The sequence below is a fragment of the Dicentrarchus labrax genome, unplaced genomic scaffold (genome assembly GCF_905237075.1).
Source record: "Dicentrarchus labrax unplaced genomic scaffold, dlabrax2021, whole genome shotgun sequence".
NCBI classification, from domain to species: domain Eukaryota; kingdom Metazoa; phylum Chordata; class Actinopteri; family Moronidae; genus Dicentrarchus; species Dicentrarchus labrax.
The window spans coordinates 4,176,907-4,189,685 of record NW_026136719.1 but is presented as its reverse complement, the minus strand read 5'-3'; the positions used below and the strand labels follow the sequence as shown (position 1 = coordinate 4,189,685).

The 12,779-nt window shown below is 38.9% G+C and overlaps 1 protein-coding gene across 5 annotated transcripts in view; it reads right to left on the bottom strand.

Annotated features, from left to right (window-relative positions):
• The window catches only part of LOC127351149 (multiple epidermal growth factor-like domains protein 10), a 147,153-nt gene that overhangs the window by 110,857 nt on the left and 23,517 nt on the right, over positions 1–12,779 (bottom strand). For all 5 annotated transcript variants that reach the window (XM_051378417.1, XM_051378413.1, XM_051378414.1 and 2 more), the window contains exon 2: positions 2,283–2,390. The gene's annotated coding sequence lies outside the window, so the exon portion shown is untranslated. The remainder of the gene's footprint in view (positions 1–2,282; positions 2,391–12,779) is intronic.

Here is a 12,779-nt window from a genome sequence, read left to right as displayed (position 1 = left end):
TCAAACTCTGAAAGAACAGGTGATGTCTTTAACAGCATCTCCTTTCTTTTAAAATCCTTTTTGACAAATAAACTAAAATTACTTGTCTAACAATCAAAAGCTTGCATGAAAACAAAAAATTTTAGAGGAGTGAATGTGGGCTTCTCTCTTGGAGAAAGAAAAAGAAAAATGTCTGGCATGTGGAAAATTTGTAAAAATGTTCAATAGATGGTCAGTTTGTGGAGTGGGTGTAAACCAGTATGAAAGGGAAAAAAATGTAATTACTGTAATTCACAAGAGTGGTGCAGAGTGGACTGTTCACTGAGACTAATGAGATAAAACTGATGCAAGCAGCAATTTCCAAAACAGCCTCAGCAATGTCACTGTCGTAACACAAAAAGCAACAGGGAAAGCAATGCAACTGGGGTGTAAATATGGAGATTTTTTATGAAAATGTGAGCGATACAACATCCGATTCACGAGGCGATGAAACTTTTGCTTGGGGGGGAATCCACTGTTATTTTCCGTGGTGCACAGGGAGGGTGGCTGAATGCACGTCAGGAGAAAAGAGCGCTGTTGAAAAGTTGAAATCTCCTGTACTTTATGCAAATAAAATAGCAGGGCACACATGCACTGCTGAGAATGCCAATCAGTAAACGCCGCTCTGCAAGAAACATCTCAATGTGGGGTTGTGAGCCTGACACAACCAATCTTGTTTCCAAAGAAATCACTCACTGGTTTACATAAAGGTTAGCTACAACAGTAAAGGCAGCAGCAGGGAAACATCAGTCTTTTCTCAAATGGGGGGGGAAAAAACTGCTGAATCTCTAACAAATTTAAGGTAGCGCCGATGTTTAGCCTAACAGATGTGATTCCTACACGCATGGCCTCCTTTATGGCTATGATGGGGAGGAATTTAAGGCAACACAGATGGAAATTTCGGACAAAATTATTACCAAAACCTTTTTTTTCTCCTCCACGTCAGTCTGAATTCCAAACAGCCTGAAAGGATGAATATGTCCATTGAGGCACCCACATCTTCAAACTGTTTGCACAATGAATGTTTCCTGGGAGTGTTGTTGACGGCAGCTGTGGGCATGACAGTGACATAAGACTCCACAGCAGACCGATTCCTCATGCCATCGGGGGCCATTTCAGCGGCACACACACTGACAGGCCGGGAAAATCATGGCGATGATGAATAAACCCCTGAGTGACAGAGGTGGTACGAGCCAAATTCTCCCACCCACACTGTCCCGTAGCGGAATGACATTATGATGTTCATTTGTGGACAACTGGCGGAGTGTTCTCATTATGTGTAATATGAGCGAGGCCATGAGGAGACACTGAGAAGTCAGACAAGCTGGATGTGTTTTTTTGTTTTTCTTACAGGTGTCTGCTATGTGGAGACAGGCTGCAGACAGGTATAATTAAGGTGAAGCAGCGAATCTGCCTCCGCAAGATGAATCGACAGCGACGATGACGTAAACATTGCTGTGATAATTATAATAATTATATATTCAGGCGAGAGAGAGACGGACGCATGTGTGCTGGGTCAAGTTTGGGTCAAGGATAAAAAAAATAAAAACTAATTCCACGTGTAATATTGGTAATTTATGAAGATTTTTTTGGCAATTTATTTATTTGATTTTTCCAGAACTTGGATAGACAAAAAGAGAATTTTAAAATGAGGCTTTACTCCAGCAAGCTGGTTTAACTACTGATATACAGATACTCAGATGTGATAACTCAAATTAAAACAGGAAGCTATTAAAATATATGAATGACAATAATAGAGAATATTATGTGGGTGGGAAAGAAGCCTTTGTTTTTAACAGCTATGCCATCTCAAAACTCTGAACTATACTAAATAATACTGACACATTAATACAATCAATGATTTAAAAGCAGCCAAACCTCCAATACGCATTAAAACAACAGGAACTAACTCAGGTTGTTCAAATGGTGTGACTACATACTAACAGTGAGGATAGCCATCAAACTGTACAAACACTCCCAGGTTGTAAAGACAAAGTTTACCATAAGGTACCCTAACATGTCACTGAATGCACAGAAATTAAATCTCACTCTGGAGAAGAAGAAGCATGAACACTGTCCAAAATACTAAAGGGGTTTCTTTAGGAATAGAGTCTAAGTTTAAGTAAATATGTCTACATTGTGTATGCAAGGCTCAAATTTCCAGCAATAAATATTAGATTTAATTTCAACCGAGGGAGCAATTCAAAGCTAATATAAGTCAGGAACCAACAAATAATCACCTGGAGACAGAAAAAGCAGCTTACCTCGAGCAAAAGTGAGCGTGCTGAATGATAATCTGTGGTGAAACTGAACTTTATCACAAGAAAAAGACCCCCAGTGGATGACGATGGCGGGACTGGACCTCAGGATACCTGTGTTCAAGACACAGAAGAATACACTCAGAACAGATATATAGTATCATTATGTTCATGTCTTTAAGGGATTCAGATAAAGATTATGTTTTTTGAAAAGATCACAAAATGACCACAGTGTGCCTGCAGGGGTTGACACTTATTGATCAGTATTTCCTAGCAATTTCATGAAATCATTATTCTCTCTCTCGCCGTTATCTAATGAGTAAGATGGTGCAAATTTTCACCCCACATAAAGTAGTTTTCCCCCAGATGTTGCACTTCCAACAACGTCTTAATCATCACCTTCTAGTTAGATGCACCTGAGGACACCAAAACTGCAGAGAACTCACTTCCTCAAATTAATTCAGTTTCAGCACATACAGGTAGAAGCTTCCATCTGATACTCCTCAGGATTACACCGAGAGATAATTCAGAACCATCAAACATTCAGTCAGCAGTGGTTTTACCTGCGCTCTGCCATATTTTATCACTGCAGTCCATGAAAAGTAACTTCACAGTGTGTGTGTGTGTGTGTGTGTGTGTGTGTGTGTGTGTGTGTGTGTGTGTGTGTGTGACTGTACATTTCCGTTTTTGTGTGCAAGTGTAGGCTTTGTGTTCATTGGTTGCTGTTTCTCATAAGCAGCAACTCACAGGGACAGAAAATCAATAAAAACACTGTTATTGTTAGTCAAACAATATTTCCCTGGCCCTGATGAATGTCTCAACGTCAGGGTTTTGCAGTGCAGAACTGTCAGACAGTGAGCTTAGACAGAGCAGCCAGGACGCGGTGCAGACACTGGTATTATGGGTTTACAGGGGAAGAGGATATGATGTAGTTCAGTGTAGAGCACTGGTGAAAAAGACCCTTAAGCTAAAGTAACCCTATTAAAATGAACAGTCGGGAAACAATCAGATCTGTGGTTTCAGATTGCACGAAGAAATACCCAGAAAAGGTTCCTTAGATACAGTGTAGTTTAGATATTCTGCTACTTAATGTCAATCAAACTGGATTTACTGGTTAAAAACCATTACAAATTTAATCTCAGATGCTTTTTGTTAATTTATACTACATAATATAGTTACCATTTTATATTTTTTTGTATCTTAATCTAAAGTAAACCTACTAAAATAAGCAGTCAGGAAACAATCAGATCTGTGGTTTCAGATTGGATTAAGAAATAGAGAATATTTACATGATGTATGAATATTAAAAAGTTTAGTATCTGCTGTTTAATGGGAATCAAACTGGATCAACTGGTTAAAAAAAAAAAAAAGATCTCAAATTTTGTTAACATATATAATCTATGTATTTACTAATCCGTTTTGTCATATGATGTTGGACACATCCTCACAGCAATGCATTAGACAAACAGGACCTGTTTCCAGAAAGCTCCAATGTTATATACATTTATGGATATATCCAGATCTGTATGTCATGTCATAGCATATTATATCTATTCCCTTAAATTACATTTATCTTTTTTCTGTTCTTCTCTAGGAAGGAACAGAAAATGTGCCACTGTTGGTGATGAACATTATATACAGAATATGAATCCATCCAAATGTCGCACACATTTTACAATTTTTAAACTAATTCCCAAAAAATAAAGCTGGTAAAATAAAATGCTAATCTGTGAGCTTTTCTGCTAACTACCAGTGTGCAAATATTTGAAAGAGGGCGCAAAACTCCTCTGTAACTCTCCTCTGTAAACTTCATTATGGCACTGCATTGCTGCTTCCCACCTAATGAGGTATTTATGGGTCTTTTATTAATTTTTTTTTTCTCTGCACATACCTTAGTGTTTTCATCTGCTGCCATATCCTTTGGTCTATTTTGATCTGTAAAGGTGGGTGGCAGAAATATGCTGATGTCTATAATGTCAGAAACCCTAAAAAAAGAAGATCATATCATATATTCTCTCTGTAAATACATAGAGAGAGTGTCCATAATCACTCTCTTGTTCACTTCAATCAGTACTCCCTATATAGACACTCAGTAGTCTTTAGAGCCTCTCTAGCATTCAACCGAGATACTTTGAGAGGATTGTCATTTTGGATCATCAGTGACGAGTCTTAATCAATAAAATGTGTCACACTGTATTGTGTTTTTTCGTTTCATTGTGGGAATATGTCAGAGCTATAAATTTAGGGCAGAAATCTCACAGTCAGAATCTGGACACTCACATAAAATGGCGGAGGCTGAATGTAATGCCCTGTATAGTAAGTAGTGTGAGATTTAGGGCACAGCCATAATTTTACACTTCAGCGAATAAAAACAAAACCTTCCATTCAAAGTATTTTGGGGGGCATTTTTGCCTTCATTCAAAGGTAAACACTTGGTAAAGAAGCGACAGGAAATGAGGAAAGAGAGAGTCTTCAGCTGGAAACACAGTAAACAGTATGTATCTAGGTCACCATGATGCCTTAGCTAATCTATAGTGTTTCCATTAATGTCTATTTCATGCACAAATTCAAAAAACATATGAAGCAGGTGGACAGAAGTCTATTAACTGTAGTCTTGATGTGGGTCCATCCCAAAAACCCAAATGTCAACCCCAATATAAAGTCCTCTCAGACTGGAACAACCATGACACTTTCCCTGCAGGTCATTGTAGATGTTACTGTAGATCAGGGGCCAGAAGTCCATCGATAAACCAGGTTTTACATAGTATTACAGGGACTGTGGAAACACAGGACTATATATTTCTCTTTGTTTTATTTTAATTTAATTTATGTACTCATTTGGCCAAACAAAAGACAAACTAGGACTGTCACTGTTTATTTGAAAATTTGGTGTTTGAATTAAAAATGTACAGTCTATCGCAGCTCGTAAAATCTTACAGATAAGATAGCAAGAAATATGTGAAGAGTGAAATGTCTTATCCTTTACAGTATGTTTTCCTGTATGGTTTCATATATTTTTTTAAATACATACAACAGAAGCGTCATACTAGCTTATTTCTAACACCACCTACAGGGAGAACAGATCAACAGAAGATACAATACATGTAGCTATGGTTCTTCATACTTCGTTGGAGCACCTATAGCATAAAAATGCATATGTAATAATGCTCTTCTCTGGTTATAGTTCGGCTTCAAACACAATCCTGACCAACAAACTCATTACCATTAATTATGCAACTGGTATTGGACTGTCAGACTCGGCAAGCACGTATCATCCACTCTATCTCTAAGCACCGGTGCTCCACAGGGATGCGTGCTTAGTCCACTACTTTTCACGCTATCTGCTTCCCGTCCTATCCTTCTAACTACAGTATCAAATTTGCAGACGATACTATAGTGCTCATCTCAAACAACAAAGAGTCTGCGTATAGAACTAGAAGTACAAACACTGGCAGTCACAACCTCTGAACAGTTAGGAGACAAAAGAGATTGTCGTAGACTAGGCAGGACATTACAACCACACCTTACGCTGTATTAAAAGGGTGAGGCAGTAGAGAAGTTCCTGGGCCTGACAGTGATTGAGGAACTGTCCTGGAGCACCAATAGAGCCTCAGTGAGTGGGAAAGCTCAACAGCATCTCTTCTACTTGAGAAAACTAAAGAAAGCAAACCTACCGCGGAAGCTCCTGCTGAGTTTTTACTACTCATGCCATTGAAAGTGTGCTGAGATTTTAATTCAAGGTCATATTCTTTGGGATTTACATAATCCTTGTATTTATATTGTTATGTACAGTAAATGTATGAAAAATAATATAAAAGTAAAGACTTAAACTTTCATTTGAGGGCCAAATACCTATGTTGGAGGGATGTGGTCCTTGAGCAACTATTTGCCAATTACTGCTGTATTTTGTTAAACTGCATTATGTCTGAAGAACTCCATATTTTCTTTTTACTGCCTTTCGGTGTCTGTGAGGTGTATTTTTGCTAATTGCTGTCTATCAAGGTCTGCTGTCAGTGTGGTTATTTAGATGGTCACCTGTAAAAAACACCCTAATAATGACGATAATGATGAAGCCTGATGTGCTCCTGTGGAACACTGACATCAGAAATAGTTTTTTTAGTTTTTTCCAGTTTTTTGCCTCTGAACAATTATTTCTGTTAACTTTACAGACAGTTTCTTAAACTTCATGGAGTTTCTGCTCTGATCTGCACGGTTATCTGAAATTGATGTCCAGTCAGCTGAGTTGGCCACAAGTGAACCTAAAACTTGTCTTTCAAATGAAACAACAACTTCTCCTCAATTTGATTTGGAATGTTTTTTCAATAGTGTTGAAATATTGAATAAAAATATGTCTGCTTTTGGCTTTTTATTGATTTTTAATTCTCCGTTATTATAAAATTCTACAGGGACCTTGTTCTGTTATTTTGTAGATCAGTGACAGAACACCTCGATGTAAATGCCAGAAAAATCAAGGGGTTCTGAAAGTGCCGTTTACGTGCTTTAGTGAAGCATGAAATACGAACACAAAACCAGGTATTTGCTGGAAATAATGATGAAAAACACTCTCTCACTGCAGCCAGAGAGGAGAAAATACACATAAATGCAACAGTTTGGGTTTAATTTACTTGACTCAATGCAGTCTAAGAAATACATCTTTCTCTGTAACAACTTACTCATTGCATGGCACAATGGATTTATCTATCCCATGGCCTGCTTCCTGTAATGAATGCTTAGCAAAGGTCATCATCCCCCACAGTTTAATTAATGATGTCGATCCCAGGTTTTCCCCACAACAAGTTGATTCACATCCACAGCCAGGGCAGAAATGTGTGCACATGCTCTGGATTTTGAGCGACCAAAGACTCTGCAACCATATAGACCTTTAATATGTGACTCAAAGCTTCATTGACCAGTGTGGTCCCCTGTGGCCAATACTCAGCTCCACCGTGATTGAGAGTTACAGTTTGCTGACAGTAGAAAGAGACCAGTCGATCTCCTCAGTGGTCTCCCAGGGCTCTTTGGTAATCTAAACTCTAAAATGATGGCAAAGCAGCGCTCAGTTTACAGATGAAATGAGCGTGCTTAAAGGGCTACTCCTGTCAAACAAGTGCAACTAAATATGTGTTCAATTATCCTTAACTGTTAATAGGGTATGGCGTAAGTGGGTCAACATGCCTTTATGAGTTTCAGCAACAACAACAGACTCAACAGAATTAATAAATCAAAAGGTATATTACACAACCTCAGATCTTCCAGGAGCAAGATCCACACATTTAATAAACCACAGGGAATGTCAACTGACAGTAACGGGTAGCAGACAATAATCTTTAGCAAAGAGAGAAAACAAATTGTTTGTAGATAAAACTGTCATTTTAATAACAGAGACATTTTACAATGCTGTTAGGTCTTCAGCTATAGATGAGCTGACTCACCACCGCTACCAACAGCCGTCTACATGAGCAGCTGTGATTATGATGGCGGAGTTAGTGGACCACAACCTCAGTGATGATCCATATGAGACGGTCTCTCTCTCTCTCCCTCTCTCTCGCTCTCTCTCTCGCTCTATCGTCTTTAAGAGCTACGCTCAATTGGCAACTCACCAATCTGTAAAATCACCCTAATCCGCCCATTCACCCTTCATCTCGCCTTGATCAATGGTCACCTATGGGCGAAGGGGAGCTGAGGTTGGAGGGATGGTATTGATGTTCATGGAGCCCGGTCAATACATTGATCACTTTAGTCCCTTCTATCTTAAAGACGCGCTACTTTTGTTGATTAAGGGGTTCTTGCATTTCACTGCAGATGGTTTCCAAATATTAGCTCTTATTAAACTTGCAAAACAGACTCAACAACAGCCCAGGACACAAAAACTCCACAGTAGAATAATAATGCTTCCCCCTGCTGCATCTATAATGCACTAGGTGACTTAAAGGATAAGTCTGGTCATCTTCTATATTGTTTCATTGTCACCAGATCCAATGAAAAGACCAGAGGGGCGTTTCAGTCATCATTTGGAACGCCCTCCTTTACTTCCCCTCGCTATAAATTAGCTGAGTGACCTTTTAACAGGCAGGTAGGATTGTATTTGCCCTTCAGACTCCACAAACACTATTCAGTGACAAATCATGAAATTGCCAAACTGCCAATTATTTTCAACCAGTAGAAAGCAAATGTTTGCAATATGTGATCATAAAGTGAGATCATCAGTGTCTTCGATATCAGTGAAAAAATGCATTTATATTACAGTTTTCTGATCAAAGTTCGAGTGGTTTAAGGCACAGAAACAAAAACATAACGTAAAATAACATTTGTAGAGGAGAGTCAGCTTTTTTTTCACCAATGGGAAATTTGTTTTGGGCACAGTGCTACAATCTGAAAAAACATCACAAAACCAACATGAAGCAACTTATAACATGATCCTAATAATACAGCAGCTTGAAAAGGGACTGAAAGAATTAAAGTATGCTGGATGTCAGTGCATGCTGGGTACTATGTGCAAACTTGAGTTTCCAGCACTGGAACGTCACATTGAGACTGAGGGGAAATGATTAAACAAACCCAACTCAACAAATACTGCAGCCTGGCCAGTGGCACTCTGCTTGACAATATGATGCATTAATCATTTCTGGATGCGCCGAGGTCAATGGTCAAGTTAGGAAGAATAAATATGCAAAGTCTGGTTAGACTTTCAAAATAATTGTCATGAAAAGTCAACATTACATACCTGACAATACCTGATAACTTAATTACATAAATATAACGTAACTTACGTAATGTTTGACACAGGACATGAACAGCGGTCTCCAGGGTTAAAGTCCTGTGTTTGTTACAGCCATCAACCACCTCCATATGCAGCCTTTCTTGTTTGTCGGTGGGCGTGTCCAAAAAGATACCTACAGCATCATATTTTACAAGAGGAGGGAAGTTACGAGCTCCCCTCCTTTCTCTCCTCTTTACTCTCTCAGGTGCTCCTCATTGGGGATGATTGGTTGGTGGCCCTGCCTCCATATTTAAGGGAGGGAGGCAGGAGCTCTCTCCAAGGCAATGCAGCCCTCTAATCAGTGAAAGCTTCTTTTGCTGCTTTCTTTTTGTGTTTTATTCTTTGAGGATGGAGTCCAGTTTTCGCCTCTTTGTTTCTTAGTTTAGTTACAGTGATTTTGATGGTATCAGTGGGGAAGTTCTGGGTCCAACGGTCAAACGTCCTACACCTGTTTTTTCTTTTTGGCCAGACCTCCAGACTCCCATAGTTTATCTTAATTAATGGCATCATTTGTGAGGTACATAATAATTAATTCTAATTATCGTCTTACGGTTTATTTTAACACAGAGGGCCACTGTCCAAGCTGCAGTATTTTATGACTTGGGAGTGAGACTGCTTTGTGCTTTCCTATTTCCCCACCCTGTCTGTGGCACTCAGTCCTTTGGCCACTCGCTTCTTCTGGAGACGTAAATCTAAAAAAAAAAACTAAAAACTGGTCACAAATATATAGTTTCTTTTTTTTTTAAAGGCTCAGTAATTTCTTAAAACAGCTGGTCAATAGAAAAGGAGTAAATAGTGCATTTGTTTGGAACTACTTTCAGCTGCAGATTAAAACACATTTGTATTTCTTTGGATATTTTTCAGTATGTGAACTATACCTCGGCTTTCGGGGGAGCTCACTTTTTCTACTGTCGCGGATATATTTTCTGATCTGAAGTTAATGATATTGGGCTGTCATACTTCAGTGGTGATGGCAAGTATTTTTAATTTTTTTTTTTTTTAAAGTGAGTTAGTGTCACTCTCATGCACAAATCATATAATAATAATAATAGTAACATAATCCAAAAATGGAAGCAACGTATTGCAGTCCCTCCAGGAAGTTGTGATCGCCACAATTAACGCAAATTCAACCGATCCCTGTCCCACTGGAACAAGTTGCCTTTAATTTCTTATGAATTATTTCACTTTCTCCTGCAAAAAATAAATAAATAAAAATGCCTAAAAACATCTCAACATGCATCTCAAATTTCTAGAAAGTAATCAGACCTCCAAGATTTTCACAAATTCTGTTTTCAGGGGAGCTCATGTCTTATTAAGAGGAGCCCTGCTCCCGCCGGGTCCCCTGTAGTTCGCACCCTGACATTTTTAATGGGGTTTGTTGACTATGTCCTAAAAGAACCCCAATGGGTCTTCACACTGTCCATATCTAAGAGATCATAATATTCTGTGACAGGTATTAGAGTAAATATGTCAAGTAGGATATTGTTGAATGTCTAACTTTGTGTAGCGTTTTGTTCTGTGAGTGCAGTAATAAGAGACGGTGGCCAGTTTGACAGTCGAGCAGCCACATGATGAAATGACCCTGAGCTGCACGGTGATCATAGTGACCGTAAATCACAACATTGCATCAGCAACACAACCACAATAACCAGGGCAGCCACCAGTGGACACGCAGTTGCCCTGACATCTCTAATTTGGACAACCTTCACTTCTTAACAGCTGTCAGAGAAAGTTTGCAACTGTTTGGGGAATCAGAAAACTGCTGTCTCTTACCGACTGGGTTGCTTTCTTGAGGTTTTATCACAAGAGACAGTGAGGGCGGGAAAAGAATCTATATTTCAAGATACAACATTAAAGACGTTCTAGAGGCAGAATGCAGTCCACCCTGCCTCCTATAACCCCTCCTAGTCCGTAATGTCTTTGGCTCCTGGGGCCATTTAGCTTGAACTTAATGTATAATTAGCCCCAAGAAAACCTACGCTTTTCCTGTTTTGCAGCTCCCTCTTGGTATCAAGGACAATGAAGTAATAGCTTTTTTTTTTAGGGGGAACGCAGCGTGCAGGAGCTGAGAAAGCATTTCTGCCTTGCAGGACAGAGAGGCCTGATGAGGGCAGTGGGTGAGTGAAAAGCATCCATCATCCATGTAAACACACTATGTTACAAAACAGCAAAACCTAACCTCAAAGAGTAGACTGCTGTATTAGTGAGATAACTTGTCCCACGACATTCAAGGAATTCTGCAAATGCAGCTGTTTAAATGTGCACTATAGGCTGAGGAATAATGTTCGACACAGAAGGCAGACTGAAACAGGTTTAGAGAGTCTGCAGCCGAAGGGGACTTGCCTGAGTGGCGTCATTTTTTACACCCTTCTTCATATAAACTGTTGTCAACAACTTAAACTAATGGCCGTCCAAAAAAAACAAGATTTCACCGTGTGAAACACCAATCAATGTCACGCTCTACTTGATAAATAGGTGCATTTTTAGTCTTTCTCCTCTCAGGTTTTTGTGTTACTGTGCTTTGTCTGATTCTCGACCCGGTGGGACGGAGACGCTTTGATGGTGTTTTGAATTTGAACCATCCGTGTTATGTTCCTCAGCCTACGTGCCCTCACAATTCTCAGACAGTCCGAAGGCCAAACGAAAATGAATTCACCTCAGTCAAACATTAGACTTAAATGTAACCGCTGTTTCCCCTGCCGTCCTTACAGCCATTCAGGTACTGCGTGGTGATTCATGTAGGATGAAGTGTGCCATTATTCAACCCAGTGATATTCAGAGACGTGAGATGTGGATGTTTGACATGTGCAGATGTTTTAAGGCTGTTCTTGAGGATCTGACTCAGGCCTTTGTGACAAGAGCTCAACTCAAACAGATTGTTAGTTGATGAATAGTTGCAGGATTTCTTCATCGAGTAGATTAAACCAGTGGTTTTCAAACTTTGAGTGGGTTGTAGGGTCCCCAGAAACAGGAGGAATACAATATTTTAGCTTTAATCACATTTATTGGAAGTTGGAACAACAAGAAAAAGTGTTGGCTGTTTTGATTGATTGTAACGTATAAGTTTGATCATTGATTGACTTTATTATCTTTACAAACCTCCAAAAAAAAAAAAAAAATTAGGAGAGATCAGAGGAGATTCCCTGAAGATCCTCTGAAAGTGGGGGTACGTGGTCTAATGTGAATCTATTGTGGGGGTTTGGAAACCTCTGGATTAAACTGCTGTAATCTCCAGTAATAGTGCTCCTCTGTGGATGGATGCAGTCATGCAAACTGATCTCTTTAAAATCTGGGGCTGATAAAAGACCAGAGAACATTTGTGAGGCTGCTAATATAACCCAAATATACCAAAAAACATTAGCAGACAATAAACACAGTGCTGGGTTTACAGGTCAACATGTCTCGTATTTTCTTAAGATAATAGAATAAATACTTTATTTTATTATTCTTATATAATTGTATTTCAACCTTCCACCCAGCCAACAACAACAATAACAACATCGCAGAAAAAAGGATAAATATGGTACGTTAATAAAATGTGCAGAAGGAGAAAATAGAAAATAAAAATTAATGAATTAAAATTAATGAATTAATTCAAATAAAATAAAATTGCTGCTTTAACTTAATATTACTTAAAAATATTTGGTAATGGAAAGGAGAATTTTTTTTTTTTTTTTTTTTTTTTTTTAATTGAAGTCCCTGGCCAGGTATACAAATTGGCAGACTGAAATAACCTTAAAATC